The following is an 11,706-nucleotide window of genomic DNA, read 5'->3' as shown; positions in this document are numbered from 1 at the left end:
ACAAGTCTTGCCTCCCAGACGTCCCCACGGCACCTGCTGTCCCAAGGGGCTCAACCCAGCTTCACAAAAACACAACAGCATCCCGGCTGCACCTGTGGCCCAGGGCTCCTGATACAGTTCTTCCCATTCTTCTTTGGTGCTTTGGTATCCTCTGAGGCAGTGAAACCTCAGAGGATTTCTCATTTGGAGGCTGCTGGTAAGAAGCTTCATTTACTGGGCCTGCTCAGCCCATGGGGTTAGTTGCCTGCTTGGATGAAGTGTTCAAAGCCAAAGAGAAAAGGGGTTGATTCTGGGCTCTGTCAGGTAGAGCTGAGTATCTGTGAGGAATCCTGAGACTCTGGGGACAGAAGGATGGAGGAAGGGGCAGCCTGCATGGCCTCTCTCTTGCAGTTTCCTCTGGCTTCGCCTCAGAACTACGGGGAAAGCTGGGGCTGTTGGATCTCGTTTGTGGCTGGGGACTGAACTTTTAGGCTGAGGGGTAGTGGGCAGCCAAGTGGCTTAGCAGGTGGAGCAGGAAGGGAACCCCTGCTCGGTGTACTTCTCTCATTTGGCCACCGGATGGCAACACTTTCCTTCGAACAGAGCCCAAGTCACTGCGGCTGGCTTCGCCCTGGAGTTGGGGAGAGGCTTGCACACCCTATCATGGAGTTAGTTGTAGGTGCTGTCTCCTTGCATTGCTTCCTTCTACATGGATTGAGCATTCTGGGCTCACGGCATGCCTGACACTTGAAGTACCGCCCAGCATCCCTGACAGGTAACACACACTTGAAGTCACTTGGTAACTCCACACCGGGCACCTGTCACTGCCTTGGCGCCTATTGTACAGTCAGGGTTACAGCTGTGGCGTTGGGAAGGCTCATGTCTCCACGGACTTCCTTCTGTTAGGAAAGAGCCGAGGAAGAGGCGGCTCACGTCTGGATGCGAGAGTCCCACCAGCCCTGAAGGCTCCCAGCATCTCAGGGATGGCGGTGGCATTTTCACTTCCTTCCTGGAATGCCAGTGATGGTCCTAGGTCAGCAGCTCTCCTTCTCTTCTCCTGGGAGAGGACAGTGCACTCGGGCCTGGAACCCTGGACCCTAATTCCCCTTTCTTCCTCCTTTCCCTGCCCCTTCCCTTTTATCTAGTCTCTGGGGGAATGCAAAACCAGCAGGCAAAAGCTGGAGGATGGCTGGTATGGTGTTGCAATGTTGTAAGTTGCAACACCAACATCTCATTTTGGAGTGCCAGTTTGAATTCTGGCCATTCTGCTTCCAACCCAGCTCCCTGCTGATGTGCCTGAGCAGGCAGCAGAAGATGACTCACGTGCTCTGGCTCTTGCACCGATGTGGGACACCATGCTAACGCTCCTGTCTCCTGGTTTTTGGCCTGGCTCAGCTTTGGCTGCTGTGGCCATTGGGGGAGTAAGCTAGCGCATGGAACATGCTTCTCTTTCTTTGTCTCTCCCTCGCTCTGCTGCCCCACCTTGCAAATGAATTTTAAAATAACATTATTTTTAAAGCTGCATGAAAAGGCCAGCTCTAACCGCTTTACCAAGTGAGGAACCAAGTACAGGGAGTGGAAGTCATTTGCCCGCAGCCCACGGCAGGTTCAGGCAGAGCTAGGTCTTCCCAGCACACTCCCTGCAATGTTCCTGCGGAGGCCACCCCTCATGCAGCCTCTTTGTTCACATTAGCCAAGAAATGCTACTTCCATTAGGAAGGCACATCCAATGCAAACCACTCCAGAGATTGCATTTCAAAGATTGATAGACATGGCTTTTCCATTATCTGCTGTTTTGGATTAGCTATGCTGGGGCTTCATTCTTTTAGGGCTGATATTGGGGGTCGGGGGGTGGGAGGAACAGGGAGCAGGGTGGGGGAGGGGAGGGTGAGCTGATCTTGAATCCCCTCTCTCAGGCCCCTGGGCTTTAGGCTAGGGGACTGGGCCCCAAGAAAGACAGGGTGATCCATCCTATATTTTCAGTCCGTCAGGAGATTTCATTGTTTAAACAAACATTTCAGCGAAGCCATCCAGCTGGGCAGTGATTTATGGCTCTGGCTACAGTTTTTCCCCAACAAAGATAAACAATCCTGCAACTCTTGGGACTGGGACTCCTGGTTCTAATAATTTGAAACTGGCTGGACCACACCAGCCATTGCCTGGTCTGGGGTTTGGTTAGGATCTGTTCACACTGGTCCTGTGGCTAAGCCACAAACCTTGGGGGACCGTGTTGTGCTTGGAAGCTAGAACTCTCGCCTCCAAGGCAGGAAGAAGAGAAATAGCTCAGGGTTGGGGCTCTGGGCCCATCCCCCTCTTCTAGGAGGGTGGGAATGCCTGTATTCCATGGGGTAGATATTTGGTGTTTTGGAGAACCACTCCGGGTTGTAGGCTGTACCCGTGTGTTGGTGGAATCCGTGTATGTGAGGTGGGCTCTGGCCTGACCATCAGAGCAATACATTCCTGCTGCCACAGTGATGCATCTGACCCAATAAGAGGCAGAGCAAGGCAGGAGAGTCTGCTGAGCTCCCAGGAGAGAGGCAGGTGCTCTCTTCTCTGAACACGGATTCAAGATGGAACGGGAATGCAATTGACCTCCAGAGCTGCGTCCGCCATTTCACCTCCGAAGGAGAGATGCCTGGCATTGAGGCTGAGGCCTGAAGAGATGGACCCAGTTCCTGTATCCAGACACATCTTCTTTTTTTATTTACGGATTGAGTACTCTTTTGTTTGCAATAGAAGGAAAGGGAACCAACACCCATACCTTCCAGCTGACCCCGCAGGAGAGATCCGGTGGACTGGGAAGCTCCTGCAGCCAACCTCCAGCTCAGTTGTCTGGGTGGGGTGGTTTAGTAAGAGAACAGTGACCTTCTCCTAACGTTCCTGCCACTCTCTCCTCCCCCTGTGCCTGAAGGTGACCTCCACATAAGGCTGAGGGGCTGTGGCAGACAGCCACAGGGGATGGAAACACAGCTTGTGTTTTCCACATAGTGCTGGCGTCGGCAGCAGGGACAAAGCGCTGACCACCATCTCAGGTGGATTCAGACCACGTCTCAGAAAAGAAGTACCATGGTGCTCCAAGGATGCAAACCTTGGAAGAAAAGCTCACCTCAGGGAGGACCAGTGAGGTTTCCTATGCAAAGTCTCAAGTAAATAAAAGATGGATATATTTAATTGCATCAAAATTTAAAATCCCTACATGGCAGAACCGCCTTAAATATAGTCAACAATGTGAGAGAAATATTTGCTGTATAAATAACAGGGTGCTAATTTTCTAAATATGTAGAGAACTTTCATCTTGCAGAAGAAAAAAATAGCACCTAGTGAAAAATGAGCAAACCAGAGCCTGGTGCCATGGCCCTGCTTCCCATCCAGCTCCCTGCTTGTGGCCTGGGAAAGCACTCGAGGACGGCTCAAAGTCTTGGGACCCTGCACCTGTGTGGGAGACCCAGAAGAGGCTCCTGGCTTCTGGCTTCGGATTAGTGCAGCTCTGGCTCTTGCGGCCACTTGGGGAGTGAATCATCGGACAGAAGATCTTCCTCTCTGTCTCTCCTCCTCTCTGTATATCTGACTTTGCAATAAAAGTAAATGAAGAAATCTTTTCAACACAAATAAATCTTTAAAAAATGGCAGCTGAAGTTCTTGGATTTCCATAGACTAGAGGTGTTGCTATTAAAAAATATATACATATATATGAAGATAATGATGTTAATGGACACATAGAGCTTTATCTTTGCTTAGACATTTGATTTTCACAATAACTGCTAGAGGGATGTTGTTATCATTATGATATCATTTTACCCACGTGGAACCAAAAATGGTGAGAAGTTAAGTCAATTACCCCAAGAACACATGCCTGGGGGATCAACCCAGGCAAATGAGGGACCATTTTGTTCTCTCAAACACTTTAAGTTCAACCTCATCTATTCTGCAAGAAATTCAAGTTTGAATTCCATCCTAACCATCATCCTTTATAATTTATACTGACACGAATCAAAGCTGTCATAGATCAGAACATTTGGTGGATACCTGGTAGAACCATGGGGGAAATGAACTCTCTGTATATACATATATATAATAAAGATTTATTAATTTTTGTTGGAAAAGCAGATTCACAGAGAGGAGTGACAGAGAAATATCTTGCATCTGTTGGTTCATTCTCCAAGGTTGCAGTGGCCAGAACTGAGCTGATCTGAAGCCAGGAGCCAGGGGCTTCTTCGGGGTTTCCCATGTGGGTGCAGGTTTCCAAGGCTTTGGACCATCCTCTATTGATTTCCTAGGCCACAGGCAGGGAGCTGGATGGGAAGTGGAGCATCCAGGACACAAACTGGCACCCATATGAGATGCTGGCATTTGAAGGTGGAGAATTAGCTGACTGAGCTGAGCCATCCCATCAGTCCCCAAATGCTCATCCACGCTGTTAGTGACGGTATGAGTGGGGACAATCATTTTGGAGGGCAATTTGGCAATGTATGACAAACACCAAATATGTATTTGCTTTGACTTAGAAATTCTGTTCCTATTATTCTTCTAACATGGGTATAGAGACTACAGTTCTCATTTATTGCAGTGTATTTATGATAGCTGAAGGTTGGAACCAAGCTAAATATCCATGTGGAGGGGATTAAGGTACTTCCACGGAGCTGCTGAGGGACATGAGAACAATCTAGATGCATGCTAAGGAATACTCCCTAAAGCAGACAGGAGGGGAGCAGGGTGTGGAGTGCCCACACATGTGCTTCTCCATTTAGGTTGGCCAGGGCACAGCACCCACCTGGCGAAAGAACATGGCTGGACATCTGGATTAGACTGAGAAGGAGAAAGGCTTTTCACTGGATGCACATGAATAATGTTGAAAAACATTTCGAAATAGTTTCAGCATCATTTTTTTTTTTTTTAGAAAAAAGTGTATGTATTTGTTTAAAAAGCAGAGAGAGGAAGAGAGCAAGGACTAGACAGAGAAAGTTTTCATTCACCGATTCATTCCCCAGAGGGCCACCATGGCCAGGGCTTGTCCAGAAGTTTCTTCCAGGTCTCCCAGGTGGTTGCAGGGGCCCAACTACTTGGGGCATCTTCTGTTGCTTTCTCAGGCCATTAGCATGGGCTTGGATCCAAAGGGGAGTGCATGGGTCGGTGCTGTGGTGTAGGAGGTAGAACTGCCATCTGCTGTTCAAGTCCTGTTTTACTTCTCAACCAGCTTCTTGCTCATGGCCTGAGAAAACACTGGAGCATAGTAGCCTATGGTCCTTGGGCCCCAGCATCCATGTGGCAGATCTAGAAAAGCTCCTGACTGCGAGATTTGGATTGGCTCAACTCTGGCTGTCGCAGCTCTTGTAAGAACGAGCCAGCAGATGGAGAATCTCTCCACTTCTCCCTTTCTCTGTGTGTGACTATGTCTTTCAAATAAACAAATTAAAAAAAAAAAAGTAGCCGGTACATGAACTGGCACCTGCAAGGGATGTCAGTATTGCAAGCAATACTCACCAAGATCACTTTTTTTTTTTAAATGAAAATGTACAGGAAAATAATTGATAGTCATGTCTGGATCAACCATGACAAAGAAATATGGGCCTACTGTTACTTACCCAGGGCTAGTGCTCAGCTCTGATTGCAGGAGGAAACAGCTGTGAGCTGTGCGGTGGGGCTGCCCATGGGACAAGGGCAGGGAGCCAGGCCTGTGGGCTCTGTGACATATATCAGAGAGGAATTATCATGCCAGGTGGTCATTACTTTAAGATGGAAGCACACAGCCTCATGTATTCCTAGTTTTACAGAAATATTTCCTATGTTAGAGTTCATCTTGCTTTGGGAAGTTCTTATCTATTTCAAACTCACTAAGAGCTGGGGGGCAGTTTGCCTCTGCTTGGGTGGCATGGTACAGTGAGGGTGGCAGCCAGAGAAGCACTGGGCCAGTGCAGGCAGCACTGACACAGGCTGCCCCTTGGCACTCCTTGGCCCCGAGTGGCCCTCCTAAGGCCCTACTCTGGGTGCTGCTCATAAGCAGGATATTTGCAACAGGAATGGGATGAGAGACCAGAAGAGGAGACTTGATGATGGGGTGTGGGCACTTTAGGGATCTTAGAGGAAGAGGGAGAAGCTGAGATGACCAGAGTGGCTGAAGCCCTATAAGGACAGACAGATCAAGGCAAGGCCATAAACATCACAGTAAGAGACAGCATGGTGGCTTTCTTTCTGAATTTATCTGATGCTTTCTTGAAAAAAAAAAAATATATATATATATATATACACATATGTACATACATAAAAGTCAGATTTACAAAGAGAAGCAAACACAAAGAGAAAGATCTTCCATCCACTAGTTTACTCCCCAAGTGTCTACAACAGCCAAAGCTGAGTCGATCCAAAGCCAGGAGCCAGGGGCTTCTTCCAGCTCTCCCATGTGAGTGCAGAGTCCCAAGAATTAGGGCCATCTTTTACTGCTTTCCCAGGCCATAAGCAAGGAGCAGGATGGGAAGTGGAGTAGCTGGGATACAAACCCACACTCATATGGCATCCTGGTACATTCAAGCAAGGATTTAGCCACTAGGCTCCTGTGCTGGGCCCTGAACAATCTCAGTCTTGCCCATATTCAAAGTTTGTGTTCCCCCTTTCTCCCTAACTTATCTTCCCTGGAAGCAATGTGCATAAAACTGATGGCTTGACTGAGAGTTGAGGTGCAGTGGGGTCTGGGAGGACACTGAGGGGCACTTGAGTGTTGACTTGGAAATGCTCCTGCTGCCTTAAGAGTTGTTGGCCTAGAGATCACTACCCACACGGCCACTGAACAGGCTGCTGGCAAGTAGCTAAATGAAGTGCCTGGGACCTGTCCGGCAACCAGGAGGGAGCTTTCTTGCTTGCAACATGAAGATAAGGATCAGGTTATGCAGATGAGCCATGGCCTGGGTCCCACCACATCCTTTTGTTTCCCATAGGAACACAGCAGAGGCGGTGGCGGGGGGAGCAGGTGGTCGGTGTTAGGGGTTCAGGAAACCTATGAAACACACCCCAGCCTTGTAACTTGGATCTCTGGGTTGCTTGGCTTTGCCTGCACAGTCTGCTCATTTCAGGGAGAGGTGAATTTTGCTGGGAGGTTGGTGGAGTGTGTGCTAGAAGAGGCAGGGCTAGTGTCAGGAGCATTGGAGGAAGGGGTGTCACAACAGCCTGGGGTTTCAGACCCCTCTGTCTGGCTGAGCTGATCCTCGGCACCCTGGCTTGGGCTCATTCTCTAGGGGGGCCACTCACACGGTGAACTGCAGGGGTCGGCTGTAGGTGGAAGAAGACAGAGTGACCAGCAACTGGGAGAGGAACTCACTGAATACAAGAGGAGTGCTGGGAGGCAAAGAGTGAAGGGAGAGAGAGAGAATAAAACAGGGTTTGTGGAAAGAGGCCAGAGAGGACTGCTGATGCAAGCCATCAAGCCCGATAATCTTCCATCCTCAGAACTTTCCCTCTGAAGCATGAAATTTAATCAGATGTTTAAAGATTCTGGGAAAAAACAAATGAGCAAATCCGAGAGCAGAGGACGGAACTTGTGGGCAGGTGCAGCATCTGTATTATGATTACAGTGAAGACAGATATTGGAACTGGCTGTGAGGTTGGTTTGGAATCGTGTTAGGTTGCTATGGGTAAATAGGGCCTGGGGAAAAGTTGCTTTTCATTTCCGGAGAAAGGAAGGGTAGGAACAGGGTGGGAGGAAGTGGTCATGAATCTCTGGAGACAGCAGGAGCCGCATCCTCATTAGCCAGGGAGATGTCAGGTTGAAACCAGATGGCAAATATTTCATCACAAAGAACATCCGTCAGAGAGAGGGCATGTCCTGGGTCAGGGGGCCCACGTGTTTGGTGCCAACACTGTCAGGCCAGTTGTCAGCCTGTCTCGGGCTCCTACTGTGTGATCAGCCGCTTATGTCACACAGCCTGGGAACTTCACCCGCAGTGCTAGGTGAAAGCCACTCCTTGGGGGACATGTCCCAGTTTTATAGCAAAGCATCACAAAATGTTGTGATTTAAAGCACGATTTACTATTACAAATTGAGTATTCCATACTTGAAATGCCTGGGACCAGACATGCTTCAGATTTTGAAGTTTTTGGGATTTTAAAGGTTTGCATGGAGTTTAGGGATTGAGTGTTAGTCATCCAAAATTCCAAGCATGAAACCTGCAATTCTATAGCACCATACTGGTTATATATATATATATATATTTAAATGTCTACTTGTTTTCTATCTACTTAAAAGGCAGAGAGAGAGAGAGAGAGAGAGAGAGAGAGAGGTCGTCAGTCTGCTAATTCTTGCTTCAAACACCAACATCCAGGACTGGGCCAGGCTGAAGTTAAGTGCCCAGGGTGCCCTCTGGCTCTCCCAGGAGGTTAGCAGGCTCCTAAGCACTTGAGCCATCATCTACTGCCTCCCAGTTTGCATTAGCAGGAAGCTGGACCAGAAGTAGAGTAGTTGGATAGAATAGTAGTGTCCCAAGGGGTGGCTTAACCTGCTGAGTCACAATGCCCAATCCTTTTTTGTGGGCAACGCCCGTGTCACCACGCGCCCCGAGCCGAGCGGAGGGACTAGGGTTATGAGACAGACGAGACAGACAACACACAGTGGACAGTGGGTCATTCTTGTGAGGAGAATGCCGATTTATTTGAAGTCAAGCTGCATCTTTTATAGTCTGCTTGGCCCCTCCAGGCATTTCCCAAAGCTTAAGCAACACCTAAGCTCCCCAAGGGTATGTAAAAAGGGGAGAAGCAGGGAGGAGGGAACTTGCCAGACAAGCGGGGGGGGGGGGGGGGGGGGGGGGGGGGGGGGGGGGGGGAGGCTGAGTGCATCAGGCCAAGATTGCCCATTCTGTTACACCTTGAGAAAGAAGTTAAGCTGTGGTGTTAACCCTTGGGAGACCGGGGCCTATACTTTTTTCTTGTGGTGTTGTGACTCAGCCAGGCACAGCTGGAAGGTTCTCACTTGTAGTCTTTCAGGAGGTTTCAGTCTGAGGTCAGGTGGGCTGCAATCATCTGAGGGCTCCATGGGGCCAGGTGGCCAATGTGATTTCCTTTCCTGACTGAGTGTTGCTGCTGATGGAACCCATGGTTCCTCCATATGGCTTGGGTTTCTCTCAGCATGGCACACAGAGAGGCAACTTCCCAAGAACAAGCGTTCTGTCAGGTTCAGCTGGAACTAGCAGGGCTTGTAGATGCAGAGATGTCACTTCTATTGCCTTCCACTGGTTGAGTCCAGATTCAGGAACGCATGGTTAGACGCTGTCCCTTGCTGGGGGAGGCAAGTGGACACAGGGATGGAAGGGATTGCTGGAGGCATCTTTGCAGGCTGCCGACACACATCGCCTAGGGTCAGGGCTGGCTTCACAGGCAAGGACTGTGCAATCACACAGGACCTGGAGCTTAGAGAGGTTCTGCTCTTGTTCAATACTCTTGCCACCATCTTGAACTTTTTAAACACCTCTTAACAAGGAGCCCTTCAGTTCCATATGCACTGAGCTTCACAAATTAGGCAGCCAGCCATGACCAGGAGTTGTTGTGAAGGCACTCCCTGGACTGGCACAGGGTGATGAGGGATCGGGTGTGTCAGGTAGATGAAGGATGAACTGTGTGTCAGGTGGATTTGACTCCTGCCTATGGAGATTGTACAGGTCAGCTGAGGACACAGTACTCAGATGGAACATTGGTTATTAGCTAATAAATGACAGTGTCTGAGCAGGATCTGGGCTGTGATTGCCAAAGGAGGACCAAGTTGGGAGAGGGAGAAACCTTGTTTTGCACAATTCTTGGGACTTGGGCTCCTATTCAAACTCTGAACCCATGCTGGGCAAGATCTTCCTTCTTTGACGCCAGAAAAGCTTCCAGGAATCTTAGCAATGTCTTTTCCCTCTCTTCACCCTCCTTGATCTCATTCCCAGGACCCTTGTGCTGAGGGCCTGGCAGGGTGTTGGGGTCTGTGCAGTAGATGTGGGGGACATGAGGGGGTGAAGAGTGTTCCATTGCAGGCAGGGCCGCAAGGAATTTCCCGCTGTTTGGCAGGGCCCACCCAGCGGATGTCTCTACAACCACCTGAATGCAGCTCCACCTTCTTTTGCATGGACACCAGACCACCCTGTGGAAGAATTCTAATCCATTCTGGCATTTGCTACTGCGAGGTTAACCTTTTGCTCAGCCTGAGCTTGGAGGTCAATATCTTGCAAAAAGGGCCCTTTATCGTTCCTACTGTCTTGGTTGTCCCCATTGAACCTATGCTAATCAAGGGACCTGTATTTAGGCTTTCATTCTTTCCTTGATCTTTAAGTTGTCCTTTTCTTTGTGATACAAGATTGAATTGTAGGATAAGAATTGTAGCAGGAACTTCTAGGTACTGGCAGCAGGAACTTCTAGGTAATACTATGGCAGAGTTATCTTTAGAAACACCCACTTGACCATGAGGTAAAAAGTCTGAGCCAGAGTTTGACTGATTTTGTATAAATAAAGCGGACAGCTTTTGTGCATCATCCATTATGATCCTGAAGTCCTAGTGGTCCGTCTCTTTCTTTCCTCTTTACGCCTCATCCACGCACCCTTCTCGAGTTCCGAACTCAGCTGGAGCTGGACTCCGGCAGCAGGGAGGAGCTTCCAGTGTTAGTACCAGCTCCTAGGGTGGGGAGAACGGCAAGGATGTGAGTAGAACCTGCCCCAGTGCCAGCTCAGCCTGATGATCTCAAGTGAGCCCTTTGTAGAGGTCTAAAGGAAGCTGGGTCCAATGATGTGTGGGACAGGGGAAGGGGAATAGTCTAGGCAAAGGAGGTTCTCCAATTTTCCCTTAGGGGCAAACTGTGGGCTCTGTGCCCTGAACACCTCTGTGCCCTCAGGCCACAGGGTAGGACATGGTTCCCAGAGCCTGCTAGTGCCTGGATTCAGCCCAGCCTCTAACAATTGTACAAAGACGGACAGTTCCTGGGAGGTGGGCACCTCTTGTTTACAGACAGCACCCAGTTTCCATCGGGGGATCATCCTTTTGGGATGGACATGCCAAGGAATTTGTAAGTTGTGTCCATGACCTAGACACACTTGACGCCAAAGGCAGCAAACCCTTGGCACCATGGTCGGACTGAGGGGACTGCAGGAGACACTTGCAACTAGTCCAAGGGCCCATACGTCTTGGTGCTGACCAAGCACCTCTTTGCTCTTGTCTTGGATCCTTGCTCCTCCAGGGTTGCTCTGTGGTGATTGCATTTCCCAGGCCCTTTGGTTTGCAGTTAGAGTTTAATGAGTGAGAGTCCTGGCAGGAGATTGGAAGGTGCCAGGAGGGGAAAGTCAGATGTACCATTTACTCTGCCTTTCTGAGGTCTTTGTCAGAACGTAGGTTTTCTCCCAGTCCCAACTCACATCACAAGTGACCTTTTCTCTCTCCCTCTGGCTGTAATTTCCACTGGACAGGCTTTGACCCCCACTGCCTTTCTTTCCCTTTTCTTTCCAGCCCAAGGGCAGCTGTGGCTCTTTGCTGTTGCCCCTCTCTCTGGATTGGCTCATCCTCCTTCACGTGGCTTCTTATTTATCCCTTTAATTACCATGTCATCTCTTCTTTCTACTAAATCCTCTGTTGGAAAGATTGAGAATGACATTGTTGGTCATTCTGCTGGAAGACATGGTCAGCAAAGGCCCTGTGACCTGGGCTGTCCATCACCAGCTGCCCTATCCTGGCTCCAGAGGGATTCCAAGGACTCCAGGTGCATCCTATGTTACGCACATCAG

This window comes from Ochotona curzoniae, unplaced genomic scaffold (genome assembly GCF_017591425.1).
Source record: "Ochotona curzoniae isolate NIBS_2020 unplaced genomic scaffold, NIBS_Ocur_1.0 contig_883, whole genome shotgun sequence".
Lineage (NCBI taxonomy): Eukaryota > Metazoa > Chordata > Mammalia > Lagomorpha > Ochotonidae > Ochotona > Ochotona curzoniae.
The sequence above is the reverse complement of the archived record's forward strand: the minus strand, read 5'-3'. Positions refer to the sequence as shown.